Here is a 13,132-nt window from a genome sequence, read left to right on the forward strand (position 1 = left end):
GTGACTATTCTTCCATAATTCAAATGTGACTTATCTTTTAAATATTATTCTTAATATACACAGTGAGTTTTCATTAAGATAAAATAAAAAGAAAGGAAAACCTTTTCAAGTCGGAGATTTAAGGTAAATTAGATACAAACATTATGTTAATAGCTGTATGTACTTGTACATTGATGAAACCCTCATAATTACATTGATTCATTAAGGAGAAATAAATAAATTCAGTAGAGTTAGATACATTTCTGAAATTAAGTAGAAAGCAAATGTAGTAAAAAATGTTACCTGAAAGTGAGACCAAATCTTTTATAGTAAACTACTTTTAATGGCTACTCATATTTCATTTTGAAAAAAGAAAATATTACCACATCTTAAATATAGTAAGTTCTAGGAAAATTTAATGAGAAAGAGTAAGTAATATTCAACAAAACTATAAAACCAATGATGTATAAAAACCATGGTGCATAAAATCGTAACACAGATTTTTATTCCTTTTGGTAAAATGCAGTTAAACAAAGAACTATCACATTAAGTTGGATTGGCATTGCCTGCAGGCTTTTCTTTCTTGAGTCAGAGGTTAAAGAAAGAAGTATATTAAGAATTTAAAATTGATTCTGAAGTCAAAAAGCTAGTGTCTCTCAGTAGTATTGACACAATTTGGTCATGTGGGCTGGGTGAAACTTGATTTGACAAAAAAGTAGTTATGATTGGTCCAAACCTACATGATTTAGGCAGTAAAAGGTAATGCAAGGGTTTTCAAACATTTCTGATGAATAAAGTTTGAGGGGTGCCTGGGTGGCTCAGTAGGTTGAGCCACTGACTTTGGCTTGGGTCATGATCTCATGGTTTGTGAGTTTGAGCCCTGCATTGGGCTCTGTGCTGACAGCTCAGAGCCTGGAGCCTGCTTCAGATTCTGTGTCTCCCTCTCTCTCTGCCCCTCCCCACTCATGCTCTGTCTCTCTCTGTCTCCGAAATAAACAAACATTAAAAAAAATAAAGTTGGAAAAATAGGCAGATTGTCTCCAAGTCTACATTTAATTTTTATTTATTTATTTTGAGAGAGAGAGAGAGAGAGAGAGAGAGAGAAAGAGAGAGAGAGAGAGAGAGAGAGAGAGAGAGAGAGAGAGAGAGAGAAACGCCAGCAGGGGAGGGATAGAAAGGAAGAGAGAGAAAGAATCCCAAGCAGGCTCTCAGAACGGCTCAAACCAACCATGAGATCATGACCTAAGGTGAAAACCAAGAGTTGAATTCTTAACCAGGTGAGACACCCAGGTGCCCCTCAAATTCTACATTTAAATGAAGATGAAGTAAAGATAGGAATTTGGTTAAATGCAGATGTATAAGGATGGTTCCATCTTTAAATAGGGCTAATTTCAGCTGCAACATTTTAGACAAAGGGCTGTGGAGAATCAAAATCTAAATCTGTACACAGTATGGCTGTACCTTCGTTTTCATCTCATTTTTGTTTGCTTTTTAGCTTTTGTGAATTTAAACTACGTTTTTAATAAAGGCTCATAAATATTATCATAAGTGTATTTTCTTTCCTCCAAGACATCCTTTGACAATCGATTATTTATTATCTAGCTGTGACAAGTTTTTCTCCATCTTTCTGACTATTCTAGTTTGGATGACATCCTTTAACCTAATTTTAGTGAATTTTAACTTGACAATTAAAAAACAAAACAAAATGAAAGCTTGCATTAGGATGGGATGTAATGAAAAATCTGTGGATTAGCCCACATGTTATTTTACCTTTCATATTCAATTTATTTCTCTACTTCTTTTTTTAATCTACTTCTGAATAATTCAGTAAATTTGTATAAATCACTAGAACGAACAATACCTAAAACACAAGCTAAACACACATACACACACACACACACACACACACTCATACATACACACCGGGGATTTAATAAATAATTCAAAATTTTAAATATAAAATAGCTTTATTGAATAGATTTATAAGAAATTTGATTAACACAGGGAAATAAGTCACCCCAGTCCAAAGGCTGCCCCATGTAATACTGGTCCCTGAACAGTGCTTGGCAATCTAAGCAAGTAGCACATGAAAATTTTGGCAGGACACCATACTTCTTTTTTTGCTCTGAGCTGTGCTTTATATACCTATTTTGTATGTTTACAGACCATTTCAGGGTTAAATCCACGTTTATACAGGAATAATAAATGTTTACAGAATTAGCTTCTGTGATTGGGGTACTCTCCAATCAGCTTGCAAGTGTAGGCATAATTACAGTGGGGGTTAATCTCTCCCTAGGTGACCAGAGCTGACATTTCAGGAGGGAGGATCATAACTGTGAATAGAAACCTAAAAAACTGGTTGAGACAGGATGTAAAAGTGAAGAGAGGATGGTGTGGTGAGAAGAAAAAAGGTTTTCTAGTAGTTATGGTAGAAAAGAATATTAGAATGAAATGAAGAATGGTACTATTAGTTTAAAGAATAATTTTCATATAGCCATGAGTGGACTTTTAAAAGCTTAATATTTAGAACACCATATTTTTAACACAGTGTTGGAAAGTTCTGGTTAATTGTCTTTTTGCCTTTATTTATTTATTTATTATTTTTAATTTATTTATAAAGATGAAATTTATAGTAAAATTGGTTTCCATACATCACCCAGTGCTCATCCCAACAGGTGCCCTCCTCAATACCCATCACCCACCCTTCCGTCCCTCCCACTCCCATCAACCCTCAGTTCGTTCTCAGTTTTTAAGAGTCTCTTATGTTTTGGCTCCCTCCCTCTCTAACCTTTTTTTTTTCCTTCCCCTCCTCCATGGTATTCTGTTAAGTTTCTCGGGATCCACATAAGAGTGAAAACATATGGTATCTGTCTTTCTCTGTATGACTTATTTCACTTAGCAAAACACTCTCCATTTCCATCCACGTTGCTACCAAATGCCATATTTCATTCTTTCTCATTGCCACATAGTATTCCATTGTGTATATAAACCACAATTTTTTTTTATCCATTCATCAGTTGATGGACATTTAGGCTCTTTTGATAATTTGGCTATTGTTGAAAGTGCTGCTATAAACATTGGGGTACAAGTGCCCCTATGCATCAGCACTACTGTATCCCTTGGGTAAATTCCCAGCAGTGCTATTGTTGGGTCATAGGGTAGGTCTATTCTTAATTTTTTGAGGAACCTCACACTGTTTTCCAGAGTGGCTGCGCCAGTTTGCAAGAGGGTTCCCATTTCTCCACATCTTCGCCAGCATCTATAGTCTCCTGATTGTTCATTTTGGCCACTCTGACTGGCATGAGGTGATATCTGAGTGTGGTTTTGATCTGTATTTCCCTGATGAGGCACAACGTTGAGCATCTTTTCATGTGCCTGTTGGCCATCTGGATGTCTTCTTTACAGAAGTGTCTATTCATGTTTTCTGCCCATTTCTTCACTGTATTATTTGTTTTTCGGGTGTGGAGTTTGGTGAGATCTTTATAGATTTTGGATACTAGCCCTTTGTCCGATATGTCATTTGCACATATCTTTTCCCATTCTGTTGGTTGCCTTTTAGTTTTGTTGATTGTTTCCTTTGCTGTGCAGAAGCTTTTTATCTTCATGAGTTCCCAATAGTTCATTTTGACTTTTAATTCCCTTGCTTTGGGGATGTGTCAAGTAAGAAATTGCTGCGGCTGAGGTCAGAGAGGTTTTTTCCTGCTTTCTCCTCGAGGGTTTTGATGGTTTCCTGTCTTACATTCAGGTCCTTTCTCCATTTTGAATTTGTTTTCGTGAATGGTGTAAGAAAATTGTCTTGTTGCCTTTCTTCTAATAAGACATTGTTAAGAATGCAGAGAAGGTATGGTATTCATCCTTTCTCTTAACGTGATATAACATGTTGACTGATTTGTAAATATTGAACCACACTGGCACCCCTGGAATAAATTCCACTTGATTGTGGTGAATGATTCTCTTAATGTATTGTTGGATTTAGTTTACTGATATTTTGTTGAGGATTCTTGCATCTATGTTCATTAAGATACTGGACTGTAGTTTTCTTTACTTGTATTGTCTTTATCTGGTTTTGGCATTAGCATAATGCTGGTCTCCCAGAATGTATTTTGAAATTTTCCTCCCTCTTGTATTTATGGAATAGCTTGAGAAGAATAGGTATTAACTCACTAAGTGTGTAGTAGAATTCACCTGTAAAGCTATCTGGTCCTGGACTTTTGTTTGTTGGGAGGTTTTGATTACTGATTTAATTTCATTGCTGGTAATTGGTTTGTTCAAATGTTCTCTTTATTCCCGATTCAGTTTTGGGAGGTTATGTTTCTAGGAATTTATCCATTTCTTCAGGATGTCCAAATTTTTGTCATATAATTTTTAATAATATTTTCATAATCCTTTGTATATCTTTGGTGTCTGTTATTACCTCTTCTCCTTCATTTCTGATTTTATTTATTTGAGTCCTCTCTCTTTTTCTCTTAATGGATCTGGCTAAAAGATTCCTCAATGTTGTTGATCTTTCCAAGATCCAAGTCCTGGTTTTATTGATCTATTCTATTGTGTTTTTAATCTCTATTTCATTTATTTATGCTCTAATTTTTATTATTTCATTTCTTCTATTGGCTTTTGGCTTTGCTTTTTTTTTCAGGCTCCTTTAGGTATATGGTTATATTGTTTATTTAAGATTTTTCTTTTTCTTGAGGTGGCCCAAGGAATTTGGACCATTGTTTTTATTTTCAATTGTCACCATGTATTTTTTGTTTTCCTTTTGGTTTTTTGGTTGATCCATTTATTATTTAGTAGTATGTATTTAGCCTCCATGTATTTATGTTCTTTCTGGATTTTTTCCTACGACTGATTTCTAGTTTTATACCACTGTGGTTAAAAAGATACATGATAGGGCACCTGGGTGGCTCAGTTGGGTAAACCTCTGACTTCAGCTCAGGTCATGATCTATCTCATGGTTCATGGATCCAGGCCCTGCATCAGGCTCTGTGCTGACAACTCAGAGCCTGGAGCCTGCTTCAGGTCTGTGTCTCCCTCTCTCTCTGCCCCTCCCCTGCTTGCTCTCTCTCTCTCTCTCTCTCTCTCAAAAATAAATAAAAACATGACAAAAAAAAGATGCATGATATAATTTTAATATTTTTGAACTTATTGAGAATTGTTTTGAGAATTGGCTTAACATGTCATCTATTCTGGAGAATGTTCCATGTGTACTTGAAAAGAATTTGTATTCTGTTCTTTTTGCATGGAATGTTCTGAATGTATCTGTTATATCTATTTGCTCCAATATGTCATTCAAAACCACTGTTTCCTTGTTGATTTTCTGTCTGGATGATCTATCCATTGATGTAGGTGGGTGTTAAAGTCCCCAACTATTATTGTATTTCTTTCATTTTCTTCCTTTATATCTGTTAATAGTTGCTTTATGTATTTAGGTGTTTTCATGTTGGAGGCATAAGTATTTTCAATTGTTGTATCCTTTTGTTGGATTATTTTCTTTACCATTATGTAATGTCCTTCTTTACGTCTGTTACAGTATTTTTTTTTAAAGTTTGTTTAGTTTGGCATAAGTATTACTCCCCCATCTTTCCTTTTGCTTCTATTTGCATGGTAAATGTTTTTCCATCCCTTCACTTTCAATCTGCATGTATCTTTAGGTCTAAAGTGAGTCTCCTGTAGGCAGCATATAAATTGGTCTTGCTTTCTATTCATTCAGTGAGTCTGTACCATTTGGTTTGAGCATTTTGTCCATTTACATATAAAGTAGTTAATGATAGGTGTGTACTTGCTACCATTTTGTTACTTATTTTTTTGGTTGTTTTTGTAGTTCTTTGCTATCTTTCTTCTTCTCTTCCTCACTTCCCTTGTGATGATGGTTTTCATTTATATTATGCTTGGATTCCTTTCTTTTCATCTCTTACAGGTTTTTGATTTGTGGTAACCATTAGTTTCATATGTAACATCTTATTTTTATAGCAGTCTATATTAAGTAGATGGTCACTTAAGTTTGAATCCAATATAAAAGCAAAAATTTTTACCTCCCTCCCACATTTTATGTATATGATGTCATATGTTACATCCTTTTATTTTATGAACAGTTGACTTATTTTTATAGATAAAATTAATTTTACTGCTTTTGTGATTTAACCTCCAAACTGGTTTTATAAGTGATTAATATACTACTTTTATTATTCTTTGCATTTACCTGTGAATTTTTTTCCTTCTATAGATTTTTTACTCCTGATAATAACGTTTCCTTTCCACTTGAAGAATTCCCTCTAAGTTTCCCATGAGTCTGGTTTAGTGGTGACAAGAGAATGGATGAAAACCATATGATCATCGCAGTAGATACAGAAAAACAAAAAACAAAACAAAACAAAACAAAAAACATTTGACAAAGTACAACAGCCATTCATGATAAAACCTCTTAACAAGGGTTTAGAGGAAACATACTTCAACATAATAAAGACCATATATGAAAATCCACAGCTAACACCATACTCAATGGTAAAAAGAACTGAGAGCTTTTCCTCTAAGATCAGGAATAAGACAAGGATGTCCACTCCATCATTTTTATTCAACACAGTATTGTAAGTCCCAGCCACAGGAATCAGACAAAAAAATATATGAAAGACATCCAAATTGGTAAAGAAGAAGTAGCACTTTCACTATTTGTAGATGACATGATACTGTATATAGAAAACCCAAAAGACTGTACCAGAAAACTACTGCAACTGATAAATGAATTAAGTAAAGTTGAAGGATAAGAATTAATATACAGAAGTATATTGCATTTCTCTACACTTATAATGAAGTAGCAGAAAATTAAGAAAACAGTCCCATTTACAATTGCACCAGAAAGAATAAAATACCTAAAAATAAACTTAACCAAAAAAGTGAAAGACCTGTACTCTGCAATTTTAAAACATTGAGAAAAGAAACTGAAAATGATATAAACAATTGAAAAGATATTCCATGCTCATGGATTGGAAGAACCAACATTGTTAAAATGTCCATATTACCCAAAGCAATCTACAGATTTAATGCAATCCCTATCAAAATGCCAAAAAAATTCTTCACAGGACTAAAACAAAGAATACTAAAATTTGTATGGAACCACAAAAGACCCCAAATAACCAAAGCAATACCAAAAGACCCCAAATACCCAACCCAAACATAGCTGGAGGTATCACAATCCAAACATGTAGTAATAAAAACAATGTGGAACTGGCACAAAAATAGATACACAGATAAATGGAACAGATTAGACAGCCCAGAAACAAACCCACATTTACAGGGTCAATTAATGTACAACAAAGGACACAAGAATATATAATGGGAAAAGACATCTTCTTCAACAAATGGTGTTGGGAAAGCTTGACAGCTATAAGCAAAAGAATGAAGTGCATTTTCTTACACCATACACAAAAACAAACTCAAAATGGATTAACGATCTAAATGTGAGGCCTGAAACCATAAAAAGAAAACATAAATGGTCATTTATGTGACATCCACTGTAGAAAAATTTTTTTCTAGATGTCTGCTGAGGAAAGGGAAACAAAATTAAACTATTTAAAACTACATCAAAATGAAAAGCTTTTGCAGAGTAAAGGAATGTAACAATAAAACAAGAAGCCAATTTACTTAATGGAAGAAGATATTTGCAAATGATATATCTGATAAGGGGTTAATCTCCAAAATATATTAAGTACTTATACAACTCAACACCAAACAAACAAAAAGCAACATCACATAATCTGGTTAGAAAATGGGCAGAGAACGTGAATACACATTTTTTTTTCCAAAGGAGACATACAGATGGCCAAAAGACACATGTAAAGATGTTCAACATCACTAATAATTACAGAAATGCAAATCAAAACTACAATGAGATATCACCTTATATCTGTCAGAAGGGTCAAGGTCATAAACACAAGAAATAACAAGTGTTGGTGAGGATGTGGAAAAGAAGAAACCCTTATGCACTGTTGGTGGGAATGCAACTGGTGCAGCCATTATGGAAAAACAGTATGGAGATTCCTCAAAATATTAAAAATAGAAATGGGCAAAAGACATGAATAGACACTTCCAAAGAAGACATCCCAATGACTAACAGACACATGAAAAAATGCTCAATATCACTCATAATCAGGGAAATACAAATCAAAACCACAATGAGATACCACATCACATCTGTCAGAATGGCTAAAATGAACAACTCAGGAAACAATAAATGTTGGCGAGGATGTAGAGAAAGGGGAACACTTTTGCACTGCTGATGGCAATACAAACTGGTGCAGCCACTCTGGAAAACATATGGAGGTTACTCAAAAAGTTAAAAATAGAACTACCCTATGACTGAGCAATTGCACTAGTAGGTATTTATCAAAGGATATAAAAATGCTGAATCAAAAGTGTACCCTAATTTTTACAGCATCACTATCAACAATAGCCAATTTATGGAAAAAGCCCAAATGTCCATCAACTGACAAATGGATAAGGAAGATGTGATACACACACACACACACACACACACACACACACACACACACACACTGAGGAATATTACTAAGCAATCAAAAAGAATGAAATGTTGCAATTTGCAACAAAATGGATGGAACTACAGTGTCTTATGCTAAGTGAAATTAGTCAGAGTAAGACAAATATATGATTTCACTCATATGTGGAATTTAAGAAACAAAACAAATGAACATAGGGGAGGGGGAGCAAAATAAGATAAAAACGGAGAGGGAGGCAAACCAACTCTTAAATACAGAGAACAAACTGAGGGTTGCTGGAAGGATGTTGGGTGGGGGAATGGGATAAATAGGTGATGGGCATTAGGGAGGGCACTTGGGATGAGCACTAGGTGGTGTATGTAAGTGAGATATCACTAAATTCTACTCCTGAAATCATTATTATACTATATGTTAACTAACTTGGATTTAAATAAAAAAAATAGAATTACCATATGATCCATTATTGGGTATTTTCCCAAAGAAAAGTAAAACTTCAATTTGAAAAGATATATGCACTTCCATGTTTATTGAAGCATTATTTACAATAGTCAAGATATGGAAGGAACCCAAGTGTCCCTCTATAGTTGAATGAATAACAAAGAAGTAGTATATATATACATTCAATGGAATTTTACTCATAAATCTCATAAATAAGAATGAGATCTTGCCATTTGTAATAACATGGATGGACCTAGAGGGTATAATTCTAAATGAAATAAGTCAGTCAGAGAAGACAAATACCACATGATTTCTCTTACATGTGGAACTTTAGAAGCAAAACAAATAAACAGAGAGACAAAAAAAATCTCCCAAACATAGACTTTTAAATACAGAGAAAAACTGATGGTTGCCAGGGGGGAGGTGAGTGGGAGGAGCTTTGAAATAGATAAGGGATCTTGATTAGCACTTATCTTGATTAGCAATGAGCAATGTGTAGAATTGTTGAATCATTATATTTATACCTCAAACTAATATCACATTTTGTTAATTACACTGCAACTGAAAAAATGCAGGGAGGAAATTTTTTTAGTTTTGGTAGCATATCCTAAGTCATATAATTTCTGAAAAGCATTGACATGTACAAATCCAAGATGTGGGTTTTGGTGATAATGATGTCTCAAGATAGGTGTATCTGTTGTAACAAAAGTACCATTCTGGCTCAGTATCTCGATTGTGGGGGTTCTGTGTGGATGTGCAAGATGGCTGTATATTGAAAATGTCTGTACCTTCCTGTCAATTTTGCTGTAACTCTAAAACTGCTCTAAAAACAGTCTAATAGATAGAGGGAGGGAAGATGGCGGTGTAGGAGGACGCTGGGCTCACCGCGTGTCCTGCTGATCACTTAGATTCCACCTACACCTGCCTAAATAACCCAGAAAACCACCAGATGATTAGCAGAACGGAGTTGCCGAGCCAAGCGCAGACGAGAGGCCCACGGAAGAGGGTAGGAAGGGCGGCAAGGCGGTGCGCGCTCCACGGACTGGCGGGAGGGAGCCGGGGCGGAGGGGCGGCTCGCCGGCCAAGCAGAGCCCCCAAGTCTGGCTTGCAAAAAGCGGAGGGGCCTGACGGACTGTGTTCCGACAGCAAGCGCGACTTAGCGGCTGGGAGGTCATAAGTTAACAGCTCTGCTCAGAAAGCGGGAAGGCTGGAGGACAAAGGGAAGGAAAGCTGCTGAGCCCCGGATGACAGAGCTCAGTTTGGTGGGGAACAAAGGCGCTCGCCAGCGCCATCTTCCCCGCCCATCCCCCAGCCAAAATCCCAAAGAGAACCAGTTCCTGCCAGGGAACATGCTCGCTCCGCGCAAACACCCAACTCTGGGCTTCTGCGGAGCCAAACCTCCGGCAGCGGATCTGACTCCCTCCTGCTGCCACAGGGCCCCTCCTGAAGTGGATCACCTAAGGAGAAGCAAGCTAAGCCTGCCCCTCCTGCCCCTGTGCACCTTGCCTACCCACCCCAGCTAAGACGCCAGATCCCCAGCATCACAAGCCTGGCAGTGTGCAAGTAGCCCAGACAGGCCACCCCACCCCACAGTGAATCCCGCCCCTAGGAGAGGGGAAGAGAAGGCATGCACCAGTCTGACTGTGGCCCCAGCGGTGGGCTGGGGGCAGACATTAGGTCTGACTGCGGCTCCGCCCACCAACTCCAGTTATACACCGCAGCACAGGGGAAGTGCCCTGCAGGTCCTCACCATGCCAGGGACTATCCAAAATGACCAAGCGGAAGAATTCCCCTCAGAAGAATCTCCAGGAAATAACAACAGCTAATGAGCTGATCAAAAAGGATTTAAATAATATAACAGAAAGTGAATTTAGAATAATAGTCATAAAATTAATCGCTGGGCTTGAAAACAGTATAGCCGACAGCAGAGAATCTCTTGCTACAGAGATCAAGGGACTAAGGAACAGTCACGAGGAGCTGAAAAACGCTTTAAATGAAATGCATAACAAAATGGAAACCACCACAGCTCAGATTGAAGAGGCAGAGGAGAGAATAGGTGAACTAGAAGATAAAGTTATGGAAAAAGAGGAAGCTGAGAAAATGAGAGATAAAAAAATCCAGGAGTATGAGGGGAAAATTAGAGAACTAAGTGATACACTAAAAAGAAATAATATACGCATAATTGGTATCCCAGAGGAGGAAGAGAGAGGGAAAGGTGCTGAAGGGGTACTTGAAGAAATAATAGCTGAGAACTTCCCTGAAGTGGGGAAGGAAAAAGGCATTGAAATCCAAGAGGCACAGAGAACTCCCTTCAGACGTAACTTGAATCGACCTTCTGCACGACATATCATAGTGAAACTGGCAAAATACAAGGATAAAGAGAAAATTCTGGAAGCAGCAAGGGGTAAACGTGCCCTCACATATAAAGGGAGACATATAAGACTCGTGACTGATCTCTCTTTTGAAACTTGGCAGGCCAGAAAGAGTTGGCACGAGATTTTCAGTGTGCTAGACAGAAAAAATATGCAGCCGAGAATCCTTTATCCAGCAAGTCTGTCATTTAGAATAGAAGGAGAGATAAAGGTCTTCCCAAACAAACAAAAACTGAAGGAATTTGTCACCACTAAACCGGCCCTACAAGAGATCCTAAGGGGGACCCTGTGAGACAAAGTACCAGAGACGTCACTATAAGCATAAAACATACAGACATCACAATGACTCTAAACCCATATCTTTCTATAATAACACTGAATGTAAATGGATTAAATGCGCCAACCAAAAGACATAGGGTATCAGAATGGATAAAAAAACAAGACCCATCTATTTGCTGTCTACAAGAGACTCATTTTAGACCTGAGGACACCTTTAGATTGAGAGTGAGGGGATGGAGAACTATTTATCATGCTACTGGAAGCCAAAAGAAAGCTGGAGTAGCCATACTTCTATCAGACAAACTAGACTTTAAATTAAAGGCTGTAACAAGAGATGAAGAAGGACATTATATAATAGTGACAGGGTCTATCCATCAGGAAGAGCTAACAATTATAAATGTCTATGCGCCGAATACCGGAAGCGCCCAAATATATAAAACAATTACTCATAAACACAAGCAACCTTATTGATAAGAATGTGGTAATTGCAGGGGACTTTAACACCCCACTTACAGAAATGGATAGATCATCTAGACACACGGTCAATAAAGAAACAAGGGCCCTGAATGAGACATTGGAACAGATAGACTTGACAGATATATTTAGAACTCTGCATCCCAAAGCAACAGAATATACTTTCTTCTCGAGTGCACATGGAACATTCTCCAAGATAGATCATATACTGGGTCACAAAACAGCCCTTCATAAGTTTACAAGAATTGAAATCATACCATGCATACTTTCAGACCACAATGCTATGAAGCTTGAAATCAACCACAGAAAAAAGTCTGGAAAACCTCCCAAAGCATGGAGGTTAAAGAACACCCTACTAACGAATGAGTGGGTCAACCAGGCAATTCGAGAAGAAATTAAAAAATATATGGAAACAAACGAAAATGAAAATACAACAATCCAAACGCTTTGGGACGCAGCGAAGGCAGTCCTGAGAGGAAAATACATTGCAATCCAGGCCTATCTCCAGAAACAAGAAAAATCCCAAATACAAAATCTAACAGCACACCTAAAGGAAATAGAAGCAGAACAGCAAAGGCAGCCTAAACCCAGCAGAAGAAGAGAAATAATAAAGATCAGAGCAGAAATAAACAATATAGAATCTAAAAAAACTGTAGAGCAGATCAACGAAACCAAGAGTTGGTTCTTTGAAAAAATAAACAAAATTGACAAACCTCTAGCCAGGCTTCTCAAAAAGAAACGGGAGATGACCCAAATAGATAAAATCATGAATGAAAATGGAATTATTACAACCAATCCCTCAGAGATACAAACAATTATCAGGGAATACTATGAAAAATTATATGCCAACAAATTGGACAACCTGGAAGAAATGGACAAATTCCTGAACACCCACACTCTTCCAAAACTCAATCAGGAGGAAATAGAAAGCTTGAACAGACCCATCACCAGCGAAGAAATTCAATCGGTTATCAAAAACCTCCCAACAAATAAGAGTCCAGGACCAGATGGCTTCCCAGGGGAGTTCTACCAGACGTTTAAAGCAGAGATAATACCTATCCTTCTCAAGCTATTCCAAGA

Source organism: Herpailurus yagouaroundi, unplaced genomic scaffold, assembly GCF_014898765.1.
Source record: "Herpailurus yagouaroundi ecotype Mexico unplaced genomic scaffold, PumYag 181, whole genome shotgun sequence".
Taxonomy (NCBI): Eukaryota; Metazoa; Chordata; class Mammalia; order Carnivora; family Felidae; genus Herpailurus; species Herpailurus yagouaroundi.